Source organism: Rattus norvegicus, chromosome 4, assembly GCF_036323735.1.
Source record: "Rattus norvegicus strain BN/NHsdMcwi chromosome 4, GRCr8, whole genome shotgun sequence".
Taxonomy (NCBI): Eukaryota; Metazoa; Chordata; class Mammalia; order Rodentia; family Muridae; genus Rattus; species Rattus norvegicus.
This window is the reverse complement of record NC_086022.1, coordinates 144,004-162,770: the sequence shown is the minus strand read 5'-3', so window position 1 is coordinate 162,770 and position 18,767 is coordinate 144,004.

The window sequence follows — 18,767 nt, the reverse complement described above, 5'->3', positions numbered from 1 at the left end:
CAACAATGTTCTACTCAATGATAACTTGGCCAAGGAAAAAGTGAAGAAAGAAATTAAAGACTTTTTAGAATTTAATGAAAATGAGGGCAGAGCACACCCAATCTTATGGGACACAATGAAAGCAGTGCTAAGAGGAAAACTCACAGCTCTGAGTGCCTCCAAAAAGAAACTGCACAGAACATATATTAGCAGCTTGACAGCACACCTAAAAGTTCTAGAACAAAAAAAAAAAAAGCAAATAACCCCAAGAAGGATAGACGGCAGGAAATAATCAAACTCAAGGCTAAAACCAACCAAATAGATAAAAGCAAAAACAAAAACAACCCCCCCCCCAAAAAAAACCAAACAAACATAAAGAACCGGATAATCTCATTAGATGCTAAGAAACAATTTGACAAAATTTGAAACTCCTTCATGTTAAAAGTCTTTAAAAAGTTTAGAACCCATGCCTAAATATAATAAAAGCAATATACAAGAAACCAGTAGCCTCATCAAACTAGATGGAGAAAAACTTGAAGCAATCCCTCTAAAATCAGGGACTAGACAAGGCTGCGTACTCTCTCCTTACTTATTCAATGTAGTATTCAAAGTTTTAGCCAGAGCAATCAGAAAACAAAAGATGGTCAAAGGAATCCAAATTAGAAAGGAAGAAGTAAAAATATCTGTATTTGCAGATGATATGATAGTATACTTAAGTGACCCCAAAAGTGCCACCAGAGAACTGCTAAGCCTGATAAAGAAATTCAGCAATGTGGGTGTGTATAAAACTAACTCAAACAAAATCAGTAGCCTTACTCTATTCAAAATCTAGGAAAGAAATTACGGAAATGACACCATTCAGAATAGTCACAAATAAAATAAAATATTTCAGTGTGACTCTAACTAAGCAAGTGAATTATTTATTTGATAAAAATTTCAAGTCTCTGAAGAAGAAATTGAAGATCTCAGGAGATGGAAAGACCTCCCAATGCTCATGGACTGACAGGATTAATATTTTAAAATTTCCATTTTGCCAAAATCTATCTACAGAGGCAATGAAATACACATCAAAATTCCAACTCAATTCTTTATGGAATTTGAAAGAGCAATTTGCAAATCATTTGGAATGAGAAAAAACCCAGGATAGCGAAAACTATCCTCAATAATAAAAGACCTTCTGGAGGAATGAGCATCCCTAATCTAAAGCTGTATTATAGAGCAATATTAATAAAAAAAAAGTATAGTATTGGTACAGAGACAGGCAGGTAGATCAATAGAATAGAATTGAAGAACCAGAAATGAACCCACACACCTATTGTCACTTGATATTTGACAAAGGGTATTTTCCATCCAGTGGAAAAAAGATAGCATTTTCAATGAATCTTTCTGCTTCAACTGAAGGTCAGCATGTAGATGAATGCAAATCGATCCATTCTTATCGCTGCAAACATTCCCGTGGAATAACAGATACCTATGGAAGATTTTCTCTCATTTTCAAGTTGCTGGAGATTCTGAACTTTGGGGGATTTCATTTCAGAAAAAGAAACAATGATCATTCCAGGGGAGATATCACTGAAATTCCCAAACCCATAACCCACAGACAATGATGGGCCTCATGAGTTTTTCTACATCTAGGAATTGTTAGCTGCCTATCAACCCCACGGAAGAGGCCTAGGCCCATGAGACTCTTCTCTTTTTGTTCTGAATATCTTCCATCGCCCTTTATGAGTGAATGAGATTGTTTAAAGACTAAATCATCCTCTTTGCAGTCTTACATCTCAGAAATATCCAAACGAGAGGAGGAGGAGGGTGAAGAGGAGGAGGAGGTGGAGGAAGAGGAGGAAGAGGAGGAAGAGGAGGAAGAGGAGGAAGAGGATGATGATGCCACAACAACAACAAAAACAACAACAACAACAACAACAACAACAACAACAACAACAAAGCATGGATTAAAAGTAACATCACTAGGTCAGTTGTCAGCATTCTCTGTCCATGGGATAACCAAAAGAGTTTGTCATGATCTCAGAAGTTACTGGACTGGCAACTACAGAGCATCCATTGTGTGCCGTGTCCCATTACATATCAGAAGTTGAAGTTTCTTCCTATGTTTTTAGTCTCTGTAGTGGATTGCCCAAAATGATCATTTCACCCATGTCTGATCTGATGATTTTTAAATAATAATTCTGTTTTCTCGCTCTCTCTGAGAGTAGTCTATAGGCAATTATAGTGGCTAGAGGAGGGAGAGATTTTCCTCAATGGTTTGCTACAGGTAAGTTGCACATGTTCCTGTGAGAAACCCTAATTAAAATAATTAACCCCCCCGCAGAAAATGACAGAAAAGTAGAGGCAGAATAAAAGGAAAGGTGGAGAGAGAGAAAGAGTGTGACAGGAAGAATGGAGAGGAAGGGGAATGGATGGGATCAAATTATTAGCTTGTATGAAATGTAAGATGATGAAATCTATTATTGTTTGACTCAATACATAATAATAAAAATCTTTAAAAATATTCTAGGGCAGTCTTTTTTTCCATTTTCAACTGTCAGAGCTAAGACTCTCAGTTATAGTCCATGTTCCTATCCCCACTTCTATACATGGTGCTAGGAAGCACCATGGTCAGAAAGCAGCTTTGGTCTCTTGTGGTTAATTTCAATTTCTTGAAGGATTATAACTTATGACATTCACTATTCTAAGACTGATGACTGATGGTCTTGTCTGTACTATTGACTTATCATCCCATGTGATCAATGAGACATGCTATAGTAGAATTCCCAATATTTTTCATGACACTAAATCATGTTGATTTCTCTCCTACCATCTTTCAAATTCATCTCCTATCTTAGCTATATTGTATCTACTGGTTTACATGATTATGATTTATATGTGATCATTAGGGACAAAGAAGTGTTTCCCTATTGTAGATCACCCTCCAGTTTTTTGTAAGAAGTTTGATGTGATGTTGGTGCTACTACTTGACATACTCAGCCCACTTTCTGTTCACACTTGTGAATTTGGTTTCCAGTGATGGCCATGTAAGGCCTTGCTTGGACACATCTTGTGCTTTGTTATACTTCAGTATCTGTTGAGTAAACTATGTATATTCCATTCTCATTTCTGTGTTAACTGAAAGACTACCTTGACTTCCGTGAGTATTGATGACACAAGTATGGGCAAACCAGTAAAGTAAGTCATTTCTGAAATCCAGTCTGTAAAGTATCTTCATGATTGTAAGTACATAGCAAATAACCTACATGCTAATGTCAAGTTGATGGATAAAGCTACAGAAAAAGTGTAATGGAGATGATAAGAAAATGTCTGCCAACTTGAGAGAGGATGCTCCACTTTTGTACTTTGGAGAACCGAAGATACAAGAGTATACAGAGGGAACTGAACTGGACACAATGATAAAAGTCAAGCAATATTTTAAGAGCACAGTAGCAAGATTCTTCATAATTATTACACGTATATCCACTTAATCCAACACATGTGTTGCAAAATAGAACAGAGCATTTGACTATGGACAGTAGAGGGAACACTTACTTGAGCTGGGACATACAGATATCTACAGAAGGGAGGATATGTCTAAAGTGTGTTAATAGTATGAAACAAGTCATTTAGGAAATTAAAAAGACAAAAAGAAATGGTTCATTTTGTGTGGCCTTTTGTTTGCTTTGAAATAATTATCAGAGATTCAAAAGTTCATTGGGAAGTGAAAAGGAGTGTGACTTGACAGGATGAGTGGATGAACCAGTGAGAGACAGCATTGACAATTGGCAGGGTTGAACTCATAAAGGCCCTATCAACTCTAGAGTGGAAAAGGAGCAAACAGGTTGTGTGGTTTAAATGGTAACTCCCTCATAGGCTTACCTATTTGAACATATGGACCACAACTACTGATGCTATACGGATGCTTGTGGAATTTCTAGGAGGTGGAGCATTGTTGGAAGTGGGTCACTAGGAAAGGGCCTCGAGGCTTTGTAATCAGGCTTAATTTTCATTTTTTGTTCTTGGATTCCTGAATATAGATACATTGTGACCAACTACTTCTTACTCTTGCTGAATTCTCTTCTATGTCTGCTGCCAGGCAGTTCCCAGTTTGATATATCATATCCTTCTGAAATAATGGACAAAATGAACATTTTCTCCCCTAAGCTATTTGTTCAGGATACTTTTATCACATTTATCATAAGGTATCTAGGAAAGGGACAAGGAGAAAGTGCTATGTAGGGAAGAGAAAGAAGTTGATGAGATATAGAATTAAAGAACCAAAATAAAATTTTAGTATATTTTTAACATGTCTTAATTTTTTGCCTTAATAGGCTAAATGTTAGAGTATATGACTTTACAATTTCTCATGCCTTCATTGGGTACTGCAGTGGTTTGATTAAATCTTTCTTTCTGTGATGCTTAATCTCCAGTGAAAACTTAATGAGTTACAGATCATGGTGGTTGCACACCTCGGTTTGTGAGGGTATTTCAAGGATGGTTGGGTGAGCAAGGAACACCCAACCTGAATTTTGAAAAGACAATTCCTGGACTGACATCTCATGTAAGTGAAAATGAGAAAGTGGGCTAAGGACCAGCATTCATCTCTCTGCTTCCTGACCGTGGATGCAGAGTAACATAGCAGCATCATGTGTGGGCAACTGTGACAGACATCCCTGAGGAGATGCACTGGATCATCAAAATGTGAATCAAAATAAACAATACTTTCTTTAGTTGCCTCTGTTATATGTTTTGTCAAAAAAATTGGAAAAATTAACTGGTATACTTAGTGTTCTCCCAAATTCAGAGTTGCTATATATGATTCCTCTCTTTTATTCTTATATGTCTGTATCTTGAGCACCTGAAGTTCATTGCTACTCAGTTATTTAATTATATCTTCTTTGTTTCTAATATTTGCAAATATTTTCTTAATGATGCATGTCTTGCTGAATGCAAAATGCTACAAATACTTCTGTCCCTATGTAAGTAATAGATCTTAAAATAAATAAGGCTGCTATGAACATAGTGGAGCACGTGTCTTTGTTATTCATTGGGACAGCTTTTGGGTATATGCCCAAGAGAGGTATAGCTGGGTCCTCAGGTAGTTCAATGTCCAATTTTCAGAGGAACCTCCAGACAGATTTCCAGAATGGTTGTACCAGTCTGCAATCCCACCAACAATGGAGGAGTGTTCCTCTTCCTCTACATACTTGCCAGCATCTGCTGTCACCTGAGTTTTTGATCTTAGCCATTCTCACTGGTGTGAGGTGAAATCTCACGCTTGTTTTGATTCCCATTTCCCTTATGACTAAAGATGTTTAGGTGTTTCTCAGCCATTTGGTATTCCTCAGCTGGGAATTCTTTGTTTAGCTCTGAACCCCATTTTTTAATAGGGTTATTTTTCTCCCTGCGGTCTAACTTCTTGTGTTCTTTGTATACTTTGGATATAAGCCCTCTATCAGTTGTAGGATTGGTAAAGATCTTTTCCCAATCATTTGGTTGCCGTTTTGTCCTAACAACAGTGTCCTTTGCCTTACAGAAGCTTTGCAGTTTTATGAGATTCCCTTTGTCGATTCTTGATCTTATAGCAGAAGCTACTGGTGTTTTTTTCAGGAAATTTTCTTCAGTGCCCGTGTGTTCGAGATGTTTCCCCACTTTTTCTTCTATTAGTTTGAGTGTATCTGGTTTGATGTGGAGGTCCTTGATCCACTTGGATTTAAGCTTTGTACAGGGTGATAAGCATGGATCGATCTTCATTCTTCTACATGTTGACCTCCATTTGAGCTCAGGACCATTTGCTGAAAATGCTATCTTTTTTCCATTGGATGGTTTAGGCTCCTTTGTCAAAAATCAAGTGACCACAGGTGTGTGAATTCATTTCTAGGTCGTCGATTGTATTCCACTGGTCGATCTGTCTGTCTCTGTACCGATATCATGCAGATCTCTTTTGGTAAAATAGCCATTTTTACTATATTAATCCTGCCAATCCATGAGCTTGGGAGATCTTTCCATCTTCTGAGATCTTCTTCAATTTCTTTCTTCAGAGGCTTGAAGTTCTTATCATACAGATCTTTCACTTATTTGGTTAAAGTCACACTGAGGTATTTTATATTATTTGGGACTATTATGAAGGGTGTCGTTTCCCTAATTTTCTTCTAGACTTGTTTCTCTTTTGTGTAGAGGAAGGCTACTGATTTGTTTGAGTTAATTTTATACCCAGCCACTTTGCTGAAGGTGTTTATCAGGTTCAGTAGTTCTCTGGTGGAGCTTTTGGGATCACTTAAATATGCTATCATATCATCTGCAGATAGTGATATGTGAAAAGTCTTTAATAAATTCCACCACCCCTTCATGGTAAAAGTATTCACAAGATTAGTGGAAAAGGAACATATCTTGATTTACTTCAAGTTGATAGCTAACACCAAGTTGAATGGATAGAAATGCAAACTAATTCCACTAAAGTAAGGAACAAGACATTCCACTCTGTTCATACTATTCAACATAGCACTTGAAGTTTTATCTATAGCAATAAGACAGCCAAATGAGATCAAGGGGACACAAATTGGAAAGGAAGAATTGAAAGTATCATTATCTTTGGATGAAATGAGAGTACATTAGTGACCCTAAAAATTATACTGGGCATCTCCGACAGTTGATAAACACTTTTAGCACAGTAGTTGCATACAAGATTAACTGTAAGTACTCAGTAGCCTTTCTATATAGAAATGATAAATAGACTGAGGAATAAAATGAGGAGACAATCACTCTTCACATGAGCCTCAAGATGTAGATAATGTCTATCCAAGTCAATGAAAGATTTCTATGCTTATAAGCTTATAATCTTTGAAGGAAAAATTGAAGAAGATACCAGAAAATGGAAAGATCTCGATCCTCAGGGATTGGTAGGATTAACAGTAAAAATGGTCGTTTTTATCAAAAACGTCTACCGACTGAATGCAATCCCCATCAGAATTCCAACACAATTCTTTACAGACCAGGAAATGACATTTCTCAACTTCATAGAGAAAACCAAAATCCAAGAACCCAGGATATCTACAACAATCCTGAATATGAAAAACATAACAAAAAAGAACAACAACAAAAACAACAACAAAAAATGTTGGAGGTATTACTTTCACTGATTTTCAAGTCCTACTATAAAGCTACAGTCATAAAACCCACAGTATTGGCATAAAAACAGATACAACAACAAACAGAATTGAATTGTAGGCCCAGACATAAATTCACACCTAAGGACAGGGAAGCCAGAAATTATCATCTGTAAAGAAAAATCTTCAAAAAATAGATTTTGTCAAACTGGGTGTCTCCAGGTGGAAGGATGCAAATGATGCCATATTTATTATCCTGCTCAAATCTCAAGTACAAGTAGATCAACGACCTTATCATAAAACCAGAAACACTGAACTTGATAGAGGAGAAATTAGAAAATACCCTTTAACACTTTGGCATATGAGACAACATTCTGAACAGAACACCAATACTATATGCTATAAGATCATCAATTAAAAATATAGGGCCATTTCCAGGGCAGCTGGAGCTAGTTATACCCAGTCTTGAAAAAAAATACAAATAAATAAATAAGTAAATGTGTAAATACCTCAAAACAGATTTTGCATTTTATGTCAGAGTAGAAATAAATGTATTCTTAATTACAAATAGTAATCTTAACTTGCAAGGACTTAATACAGGACAAACAAACTTATTCTGTAAGTATTTCACAGATTTAACATGGTAAAAACTGGAACTTAATCTTCACTGCAAACAAAACCCTCAACCTGCAAGGTATATTTTTATTGTTTTGTTTTCTCATTAACTTGTAATGTATATTGTTCCTGTTTTAGTCTCACAGGAAGAGAGAGGGTAATCAAACAGCATTATATTTATGTAAATAATTGTCAAAGAATAAGCTTATTAATAAGATGCTTTAAAACATCTCCAAATGAAGAAAAACATCATTAAAACAAAATATCAAACAACAAATACTAAAGATGGTGTTAGCCATTTTCTAACCTCATGATTGTGATTGCTGGGGAGTTTGTATGCTTTAGACACACAGCACCTTTACGTAATGAAACTGCTTTTCTTTATTCTCTTTAACATCTTGTCCTTCATGCTCTTACAACTTTTCATGAAATAAACCAGGCTCACGGCACTTAATAAAATATGGAACTGCACCACTAATGAATCCTGGCAGTCTTTTCTCATTATGTGCCTAATTTTCCTTAGAGAGCACAAACCTTTGAGTGGGGTCTTCTCATACTTAAATCATCTTCAATTGGCAGTGAAAGGGAATATGCTCCTTCTCTGTCAAGTTCAGAGAATCTAGTCTTGCTAACAGATAGAGAGAAGATGAGCTCTTCACAGGCCACACTATCTAAAATTACACTTGTCTTTATAGCCTGGTACTTTGAGTTTTTGCTTAGGTTTCTTTGAGACTAAAACTCAAACCAAACAAAAGAGAGAGATTAGGGATGGCTCCTTGGTTTTCCTTCTTTTGAGACAAAAATGGCATCAATAACACTCCATTTATTCAAGATCATTCAATATTCAGTTTCTGCACAGCAAGATAAAAGAGTGGGTCCCTGGCTTTCTCTTCCAGAATATATTAATATTAATAGTCTGAGTTAATAGGCATAAATGGCTGTCTGGAGCAGATCTGTAGCCTTGTTTCTCAGGCTTCTATTTGATTGGGGAGTGCTCCCAAATGTCTCTTTCTGGAGCTTTGTCCCCTCAATCATTCTACTGCTGTAATTGGAAATATGAGCCCAGAGACTCATTTTATTCATTAACAACTATTTTCCATGATGAATTTTTTTCCTCAGAGTGCCTCAAGTGATAGTTTTGTAGAAATAACAAATTTTCCAATTTTGCCTTTTTTCAGAATCTGCATATACTATGCCTTTGGACAGAGGTTTACATGGAACACAGATGTTGACATCATGCATCCAGCTGTGTTACTTGCCACCTTATTTCCTTGAGACAATGTCACTCATTGAACTTGGAGCTAAGCTGGCAGTTAGCAAGGCCAGTGATCCTCTTTTGTCTGTGCCCCAACTCTCATGCTGGGCTTTTTATATTGTTGCTAGGGATTAAATCAGATCTTTTTGCTGACACAGCAAGAACTTTTCCATACTGAACTACTATTCCATGCCTAAATCATGTTATTTTATTAATATCTCTTTTGTGTAAAGGAAAACACAGAGAACTACATCAATGGCATAAATCATTTATTGAACTGAAGTCCCCATGTTCTATGGTAAAGCATCCAATAGAGTCAGTTTTGCTGACTATCCTTGCCAGTCTTCTCCAGGAGCCAACAGCTCATAGTGAACTGTTTTTATGAAGAGATAAAGAGATAAAGAAACATTTAGCCCATGTCTCCTGGATCTGTTGTTACCAGACTTTCTCCGTACTTGATTCTTGGGTATTTCTTTTTAATATTTTGAACTTTTTCAATATTCTTTTTAATATTTTGTACTTGTTCCCTGTAAAACAAGATATTAAAAGGGTCTTCTTCAGGTCTGTTTCAGACCCTATACTTAGTACTGAAGTTAATGAAATGCCAATATCCATCTTAGCTTCAATCATATGAAGTCACATGTGTGAGAGAGTTTTGAAATTCCAGGGATAGCAGTATGTGTGATTTTTTTTTCCTATCCGTTTCTGCTCAACAAACCCATGAGTAGTTCCAATGTCTTGAACTACAAACCTCTGAAGGCCTCCAATGTTGCTCCATTTTGAGAACTAATCTTTGTGAAAGCAGCACTTACTACACCATTGTCTTAGTTAGGGCTTCCATTACTGTGAAGAGACACCATGAACTGGGTGAATATTTTAAAGGACAGCATTTAATTGGGGCTTGCTTTACACGGTCAGGGGTTCAATCCATTATCATCAAAGCAGAAAGCATGGTCCTGTAGTAGTTGAGATTGTGATATCTTATTTCAAAGGCAAGCAGGAGATGACTGGTTCCTACCTGGCTAGAAAGAGGGTCTCAAAGCCCATGCCCACAGTGACACATTTCCTCCAACAAGGCCACATCTCATGATAGTACCACTTCCAATTTGCCAAATATATTCAAACCAAATATATTCTACTCCCTGGTTACAATAGGAGAGTTCACATACATGACTATAGAGGTCATACCTAGGCACAGCACAATGCAAAATACATTTTTCGAACTTTACAGTCCCCATAGTTTATAAGAGTTTTCCAATGTTAGGAGTTCAAAGTTCAATGTTTCTTCTGAGATTAGGAAATCTCTAAACTGTAATCCCTTAAAAATCAAAAACAAAAAGAAGACCACATACCCCCAATATCATGCAGGATATACATTATCATTCCAAAATGTCATTTTAAGAAAACACTGGATGAAACAAGATGAAATCAACCTGAGCAAACTCCAGACTCTGCATCTCCATGTCTGGTGTCAAAGCCAAAGCATTCGTCAGATTTCTGAGTCTTTTCATCCTTGTTCACTTCTATTGCCAGATCCTGCATTTAACAGCAAGAAACTTCTTCATTCTCTGTTCTTCCATTCCCTGTTGCAAACTTTCTTCAGAAGTTTGCCTACAACTCTGGTATCTCTAACATCTTGCGGCATCCAAGACAACTTAACCTTTACAGCATCTTGTTCGAAGGTCTAGGATCCACACATGATTTTCTGGGCACCTCCAAAGCGTTTTGCCACTTCTCTAGCTCTGTCCTCTGTAGCACTCTAAGCTCTTATTGACTCTAATTCCCTGATGCTTTTCTTGGTGATCATCCCATGGTTCTGGAATCTCCAATATGCTGGGGTCTTCACCTACAATCAGGTTTCACCAGTAGTCTCTCATAGACTCTCTTCATGATGCTAAGCCTCAACTTCTTTTCATGGTCCCTTCATTCCTGAGACCTCAACTGTTACTAAGGCTGTTCCTTCAACAGTGGCCATCCCTACACTCTCACAGTGCCAAGCCTCATGTGATCTCATGACCCCTTCATACCTTTAAAGCCAATACTACCTTGGTGATTCTTACACATTACAAGTCCAGCTGCAGCAGGAGATACAACCTTGAACATCTCTGGAACACAGCTTCTTTGTACTCCAATTAGATGGAAACAGCATGGAAATCTCGGGCAAGTTTCTTCACAAGGGAGTGTATGCTTTGAATCAGCATCCTAGATATGGTGCAGTTTCTCCCACAGACAGGATCTATGGGTCCAGGAATCAAGAGGTGGAAAAGCGCATTCACTACCACTCCTAGTAGCCCACTAAATGTTGTCTCTGCAACCCTAAATTCTGCTGGGCAAGAAGTTTGGAAAGAATGCTAGCAAGTAACTGCAAGCAGTTGCATAGAAAAAGGAAACTTTCCTTCTTTCACTGACCTTATGTATGCCTCCAGCAGAAAATATTTCCCAGATTAAAGTGTGTACCACAACATCTGGATCTATGGTGTTCTTTACTTGAAACTTGATCTATCTCAGGCTGACCTTGATCAGAGATCTGATTTCCTCTCTCTCCTGGGATTAAAGGCATGTACCACCTTTCTCTGACTTTTCTAAGCTTTTCATGGGGACTATGTTTCAAGATTCATATCAAAAGCATGTGTTTTTCAGCCTCAAGATCTGAAAATCCACTATAAGATATGGGCAATATATCTTGATATTGACAGACATATCTTCAGTGACTTAACCAGAACATATTTTTGAAAAATTTAAGCACTAAAATTTCAATAACTGGAAACCAATTACACATTAAGTCAAAAATAGGTTATCATTATGTTATTATCATCTGCAATACTCCCTATCAGTGTTTTTATACAACAAACTTATATTCAATACACTTCCAGACTAGAATGCAATCATTTTTGCTTGATTGACTGCTGTATTTTCTATGATGAGAAACTTGAATGCAACAACTTGTGAGTGCCAGGGAGCACTGGTAACTATATGTGGATTCCTAGACATTCTTTATTTGTAATTAGATATATCTGATTCTGAAATTTTAAAATACATTCCAGTTGCATTAGCTTTATTATATATGACTTTTATTTCATCCTACTTCAAGTTCATCCAGCAAAGAAGTGACACATGAATAAATAAGTAATAATGTATGCTTCAAATATAAATATGACAATGAAAAGTTTACAAATCCTCAAAGAATCTCATTGCTAGAATTTGAAATGTGGCAGAAAGCTCAATAGAGTAATAAGAGTTTTCCTTTAAGTTTCTATAAGAAAACATTCAGTACGTTTCTGCAAATGACAGCACAAAAGGAGAAAAGAGAAGACAAATGGAAAATGAGAGTAAAAAGGATTGGTAAGGAAAGAAATGCAGAGGAGATAGGTAGGTCTAGTCCTTGCCAGCTATGACACAGCAGAGTAAGCTGGAGGAGAGCCAATGGGATAATAGATGCATAGTGACACTAGTATAGTCAAGAATGGATTGTGGTGTGTTTATTTGAGAGTGTTTGTGTGTATGTATATTGTGTACAGGCATACACACTTCTGTAAGCAGGTTCAATCTACCAAATGTGTACTTGCAGAGGACAAAGGTTCATGTCAGTTTTCTTCTTCAATTATTTCTCCAGCTCATGTTTTTCAATACTTTGTAGGTTCTATTAATTTTTGAAATCCTGTTCATATATTGTCTGTGTAGACTTTTGTGAGTAAGTGTGTGTGTGTGTGTGTGTGTGTGTGTGTGTGTGTTTGTTTGTTCTCATGCGTGCAAATTCTACAAAGCACATGTGAAAGTCTGGGCACAATTAGCATGAGTTGGTTCTCTTCTGTCATCTGTCTGTTTAACAACTGACCTTTCACCTGGGTAATCTTTCCAGCTGTCTACCTTATTGTTTTGAATTTGTCTCTCGGGGGAGATTCTGGAGCTTAACTAAATCTGCTACACTGGCTAACTGGCAAGATTCAGAAATCCCTTTTGTGTGTCTTCTCAACCCTGTCTCTCGTAAAATAGAAAAACAACACCACAAGTTTAGCTTTTTCATATGGGTGATAAAGATAAGTACTCAGGTTCTTACATTTTCACAGTACACTTTACCAAGTCATCTCTCAGTTTTTAAAGAAGTTCCTTCTATAGTGAAATATTAGATCTTTAGGAATACTAGGCTGAAGTCTATATGTTCTCTAGTAGGAGACATCTCAAGTTGCAGATAAAAAGGCAAAACCCAGGAATATAAAATGAATTGTCTTTATCAACATTTCTTGGATCTTTTTTATTATCACCTTTTCTCTTCCCTCATTCCAGCCCAGCATTAGTAGTTGAACTCTTGTCCATCTTCATGTTAACCTTTAAGACATTCTCAATGTAGAAATGAGTAAACCTAATTACTACCAATATTAGTTATTTTTTTATTGATGTAAGAAAATGTCCGATGAAAGAAGCTGAGAGGACTGAGTGAGCCAGACTCAGGCTGACTCCATGACAGGCTGAAAACCAACAGTTTGGGAGAATAGCCCTAAATGTATGTTTCTAAGAACTGGAAAAGACTGAAAACAGTCAATTCCAGGAAAAAATACCACTTGCTGACAGCCAATCAGGAAGATGCCTTACCACCTAGTCTGAACCAACCTCATGGGCAACCAATCAGAAGCTGTAAAAGCTGACCCACAAGCTAGCCTGAGACAAGTATAATTAAGTACCAAAAGTCCCCAAATCCCTCAGTGCTTTAACCAATCAAAGGCAGCCATACTCCTGGAGATAGAATTAATCAATAATAGGAATGAAAGATAAAAGTCACCCATTCCTACCCTAACAGACTTAAAATTGACCCTGAAACTTCCATACTTTTGTCTTCCATCCAGATGAATGGTAGACCCCCCTCCCTGCTGGCAGGTTATCTACAAAATAAACACTCTTTCCTGTTGCATATTATTTGAGTCTGGGGTTTTCTTCCCAAATTATAGCCTCTTATAAAACTTGATGAACAAAAGGTTTATTTTGCCTCTCACTTTGAAGACATTATCTATGACTACATGACTACAAACTGTGTGAAACTCATCTTAACATTGCATTACAAGCAGAGAAATGAATGCTGTGCTCGGCTCAACTTTTTCCTTTTTATTCTATTCATGACTGCAGCCCATTGAATGGTGCAGTCCACATTTAGAGTATTCTCACCTTAGTTAGGACAGTCATAATTCTCCCTTAGAGTCATTGCTGGGATTTGTTTCCTGAGTGACTCTAGATCCTGTCATACTGACAATTAATATTAATGAATACATTACCATCCCGCACTATTTGTATATCTCAAATTTTCGTAGCATACTTTCAACATGAATTAAATACATTATGAAATGAGAAGAGCTGTTCTATACTATGTTGACAATTAGAAAGCAGCTGAGTCACAGAGACAGATTTGATTTACTTTTTCACATCTTCATCACATACTTTTGCCTTTCCTGTGTGGAGATATATCAGAAGACATTCCTAAAGGAGAGGTATTCCCAAGGATAAGAGATTGTCATATACCAAGCAGTGTTTTAGGAATTTTGCTTTATAACACAGAAGTATGATCTCCATCTTAAACATATCATGTGTTTATTGTGTTTTGTGGAGGTAGGTACACAAATGCAACCATAAGAATGTAGAGGTCAGAGGACAACTTGCAGCATTCATTCCACTCCCTCTAAAGTGTCGGGTCCAGAGATCAATCTCAGGTCATCAGGTTAGTGGTAAATGCCTTTACCAGGAAAGCCATCTTGTTCCACTTCCTTACACTGTCAGATAAGAAAATTGGATAGTTATTTAATTACACAGTTTGAACATGTATAGAAATATCATCCTGTACCTCCTAGCAGCATTGTACACATATTAAACAATAAAACTTAATTGATAACAAGAAACACATGGATTGTTTTTCATATACATCAAACAGCAAATCACATTCATCTTTATTAAATATTTCATTTATTTACAGTCCATTTATTACCCTCTCCTCCCAGTCCCACCTTCCGCAGTTCCTCATCACATTCTTCCTCTCCCTTGCCTCTAAGAGTGTGCTCCCCACCTCCCAGATATCTCCTTTCCCTGGGGCCTCAAGTCTCTCCAGAATTAGGTGCATCCTCTCTCACTAAGACAAGATTAGACAGTCTTATGTATGTGCTGGAGGCCATTGTCCAGCTTGTGTATGTTACTGGTTGGTGGCTCAGTCCCTGAGTGTTCCCAAGGGTCTGGGTTAGTTGACCTACTGGTCTTCCTATGGGGTTGCCCTCCCCTTCAGCTACTTCACTCCTTCCCTTAATACCTCCATAGGAGTCCCTGACTTCTGTCCAATGGTTGGGTGTCTGAATCTGTCTCAGTCAGCTTCTGGTAATGCCTTTCAGAGGTCAGCCATGCTAGACTCCTGTCTGTAAGATCAGTAATTGTCTCAGGACTTGCTGCCCCCCAACCCCAATACAAGATGGATTCCAACTTGAGCTGATCACTTTACAGCCTTTTCTTCAGTCTCTTCTAAATTTTTGTCCTTGTAATTCTTTTAGATAGGAATAATTCTGGATCAGAAATTTTGACTGTGGGTTGGTAACCAGTTCCCTTCACTTGGGACCCACTCTATCTACAGGAGGTTGACTCTTTGAGTTACCTCTCCACACTGTTGCATATTTTGACTAAGATCACTCACATTTAGTCCCATGAGTCTCTCATATCCCAGGTCTCTGGAACTTTCTAGAAGCACCCACCCCCAACCTTCAACTGCCAGAAACTGGATATTTTCATTTATTCTCCTGGTCCTCTGGGATTTTCTCTTTCTCCCCTCTCCCCAAACCTGATCCTGTCCCCTTCCACCTCCCTTTTTTTTGTTAAACTTTTAGTGTCTATGGGTCGTATCCTGGATATCCTGTACTTTTTGTTTAATTTTCACCTATCAGTGAGTATATACCCATGTTCTGTTTGGTCTCTGTTACCTCAATCAGGATGATATTTTCTAGTTCCATCCATTTGCCTGCAAATTCATGATATCCTTGTTTTTATTAGCTGAATAGTGTTCCATTATGCAAATGAGTCACATTTTCTGTACATATTCTTCAGTTGAGGGACATCTGTAAGCTTTCAGGTTCTGGCTATTATAAATAAGGTGAACATAGGCCGTAACATAATGGAGTACATTTCCATGAAATATGGTGTAGCATCTTTTGGGTATATATACAGGAGTAGTATAGCTGGCTCTTCAGGAAGAACCATTTCCAGTTTTCTCAGGAATCACCAAATTGATTGCCAGAGAGTTTGTACCAATTTTCAATCCCCCCAGCAGCAGAGGACTGTTTCATTGGTAGGCATTTTCTACCTCTATGCCTGTGTTTCCTATATTTCTTTAAGGATATTATTTGTATTCTTCTTGAAGGCCTCTATCAATATAATGGAATGGAATTTTATGTCAGTATATTGCCTTTCACCTATGTTAGGGTATTTAAGGCTTGCTGTGGTGGGAGAGCTGGGTTTCATTGTTTCCAAATTACATTGGCTTCTGTTGCTTGCCACCTGGTCACATCTGGTGTTAACTGGGCTGGGTGTCTGTGACTAGAGATTGCCTCCTTGGGAGCTGGAGAGCTCTGTGACATGGGTTAGAGCTAGCCTCCTGGAAGACAAGAAGTGCTGTCTCTCAATGAAGGGGAGGGGCTCCTTTGAACTTAGATAGTGCAAGCTTCCTGTGTCCCTGGTTAGAGCAACCTTCCTGTATCACTGGATAGGGCAGAATTCCTGGGAAATTTGTGGTATATGAGAGGGAGCAGGCTGGTCATCTGCCTCATCTTCTTCCTTAGATATGGATTAAGTCATTAGTCATTAGTCATAAGTATTATAAGCTTTACTTAGCAAGACAAAATTATGAAGTCTTGAAATTTGGGTCAAATCTTCTATTCTTAAATTTTCCAGATGTGATAGCTATGTAAGTTGTTAAATCTCAATAATTTACATTATATCCCATATAATGTGTTCATACGGTTATGAAACATTATTGATTTTTATTTCTGACATTTTATTTTCAACTTGTCGATTTTATTTTGTCATTCATTCTGGCACACTTTCAAAAAAAAGTTGTTTTAAAAAAGAATGCCTCTCACACTCGAGTGGCAGGTCCCCTGCAGGCCAGACACCACCCAGACCTGAAGGGACTCGGCCAACAGTTCTCTGCACACAAATCCCGTGTGAGGGAGAGCTAAAGCTTCAGAGGGGCAGACACGCCTGAGAAGCCAGAAGTGTGTGCACTCTGCCCACATTTCTTACTCCAGAGAAAAACACCTAATGCCATCTGGGACCCCAGTGCAGGGGGCCTCCTGGAAAAGGCAGTGCAGGCCCTCCTGGTTTCCGCTATCACGGAGAGCTCAAAAGCAACCACCCATGAGCAACTTCATCCGCAGGACCACAGGCAAGACCAACTTTTCTGCTCCAAGCGACCTGCCTGGTGAACTCAGGCCACAGGCCCACAGGAACAGCTGAAGACCAGTAGACAGGAAAGACTACAGGGTCGAAAGCAGAACACTCTGTTCCCATAACTGGCTGAAAGAAAACAGGTCTACAGCACTCCTGAAACACAGGCCTATAGGATGGTCTAGCCACTGTCAGAAATAGCAGAACAAGGTAACTCCAGAGACAACCTGATGGTGAGAGCCAAGCTCAAGAACCCAAGCAACAGAAACCAATACTAGCATCACGGGGTAAAGCTGGTCTTCAATAACAATAAGGGAAGAAGGCCCACATATACCTGGAAGTTGAACAATGCTCTACTCAATGATAACCTGGTCAAGGAAGAAATAAAGAAAGAAATCAAAGACTTCTTAGAATTTAATGAAAATGAAGGTACAACATACCTAAACTTATGGGACACAATGAAAGCTGTGCTAAGAGGAATACTCATAGCTCTGAGTGCCTTCAGAAAGGAACAGGAGAGAGCATATATCAGCAGCTTGAAAGCACACCTTAAAGCTCTAGAATAAAAAGAAGCAAATACACCCAGGAGAAGTAGAAGGCAGGAAATAATCAAACTCAGAGCTGAAATCAACCAAGTAGAAACAAAAAGGTCCATACAGAGAATCAACAGAACCAAAAGTTGGTTCTTGGAGAAAATCAACAAGATAGATAAACTCTTAGCCAGACTAATGAGAGGACACAGAGAGTGTGTCCAAATTAACAAAATCAGAAATGAAAAAGGAGACATAACTACAAAATCAGAGGAAATTCAAAAATCATCAGATCCTACTACAAAAGCCTATATTCAACAAAACTTGAAAATCTGCAGGAAATGGACAGTTTCCTAGACAGATAACAGGTACTGAAGTTAAATCAGGAAAAGATAAACCATTTAAACAACCCCATAACTCCTAAAGAAATAGAAGCAGTCATTAAAGGTCTCCCAACCAAAAACAGCCCAGGTCCAGATTGGTTCAGTGCAGAATTCTATCAGACCTTCATAGAAAACCTCATACCAATACTATCCAAACTATTCCACAAAATTGAAACAAATAGAGTGCTACTGAATTCCTTCTATGAAGCCACAGTTACTCTTATGCCTAAACCACACAAAGACCCAACAAAGCAAGAGAACTTCAGACCAATTTTCCTTATGAATATCGACGCTAAAATACTCAATAAAATTCTGGCAAACTGAATCCAAAAGCACATCAAAACGATCATCTGCCATGATCAAGTAGGCTTCATCCCAGGCATACAGGGATGGTTTAATATACAGAAAACCAACAATGTAATCCATTATATAAACAAACTGAAAGAAGGAAACCACACGATCATTTCATTAGATGCTGCGAAAGCATTTGACAGAATTCAACACCCCTTCA